We start from the raw sequence: 1,470 nt of genomic DNA on the forward strand, positions 1-1,470 counted from the left end.
CATTTTCAAGATTGAGCTCTCGGCTGTTAAAGTGTGTATACATTTTGGGGGACAGCCTGTCGTTTTGGAAAAGAGCCTGGCAGTTTCATAAACAATTTAAACAGAGCTCTAGCCGGGTTCTCTCCGTGGTTAGAGCATAGGCCCAAGGACTGAAAGGTCGCGGGCTCAATTACAGTCAAGGGCACGTGCCTGGGTCGCAGGTTCGATCCCAGGCCTCAGTCGGGGCCTGGGTGGGAGGCAACCAATCAATGTATCTCTCTCACACTGATGTTTCTCTGTCTCTCCCCCTCACTTACACTTTCTCTAAAAATCAACAGGAAAAATATTGGATGAGGATTAACAACAAAAAAAATTAAACATAAATTTACCATACAACCTAGCAATTCCACTCCTAGGAATCTACCCAGGAGAAATGAAAACATATATTCACAAAAAGATATATACACAAATGTTCATAGCAGCTTGATTCATAATAACCCCACCCTGGAAACAATCCACATGGACTTCACCTGGAGAATGGGTAAATCAAAGGTGCTCTACGCATGCAATGGGGTATGATTCAGCAATAACATGGGACCTGATGAAGTCTTGTTACATGCTAAAGCATGAATGGGCCTTGGAAACAAACTAAGTGGAAGAAGCCAGAAGCGACAGACTGCATTGTGCGATCCCATTGATAGGAAATGTCAAGCCCTAACCAGTTTGGCTCAGTGGATAGAGCATCGGCCTGCAGACTGAAGGGTCCCAGGTTCGATCCCGGTCAAGGGCATGTACCTTGGTTGCTGGCGCATCCCCAGTGGGGGGGTGTGCAGGAGGCAGCTGATCTAATTCTCCCTCTCCCTTCCTCTGTAAAAAAAGTCCCAGGTTCGATCCCGGTCAAGGGCATGTACCTTGGTTGCTGGCGCATCCCCAGTGGGGGGTGTGCAGGAGGCAGCTGATCGATGCTTCTAATTCTCCCTCTCCCTTCCTCTGTAAAAAATCAATAAGATATATTTAAAAAAAGAGAGAGAGAGAGAAGAAATGTCAAGAAAAGGCAAATTGATAGCCGTGGAGAGCAGAACAGAGGCTGCTCTGTGCTGGGAGTCGGGGTGGGGATTAACTGTAAATGGGCACAAGGAAACTTTTAGGGGTGATGGACATGCTCTAAAACTGGATGGTGGTGATTGTCTACATCGAGTCTATAAATTTGCAAAATCATTGAATCATATAGTGCCAATGGGTGAATATATATAGTATACAAATTACAAGACAATACAAGCTGTTTTAAAAGCTTAAAGTCTTCCATTAAAACAATATTTGTGGCCCTCAGTTTGTTAGAGTGTCGTTCCAATATGCCAAGGTTGCAGATTCGATCTCCGGTCAGGGCACATACACTGAATGCACAAATAAGTGGAACAACAAATCCATGTCTCTCTGTCTTTCTGACTCCTTCCCTTCTTCCCTTCTTCTCTCCTTCCCTCCCATTTTGTC

This window comes from Myotis davidii, unplaced genomic scaffold, assembly GCF_000327345.1.
Source record: "Myotis davidii unplaced genomic scaffold, ASM32734v1 scaffold227, whole genome shotgun sequence".
Lineage (NCBI taxonomy): Eukaryota > Metazoa > Chordata > Mammalia > Chiroptera > Vespertilionidae > Myotis > Myotis davidii.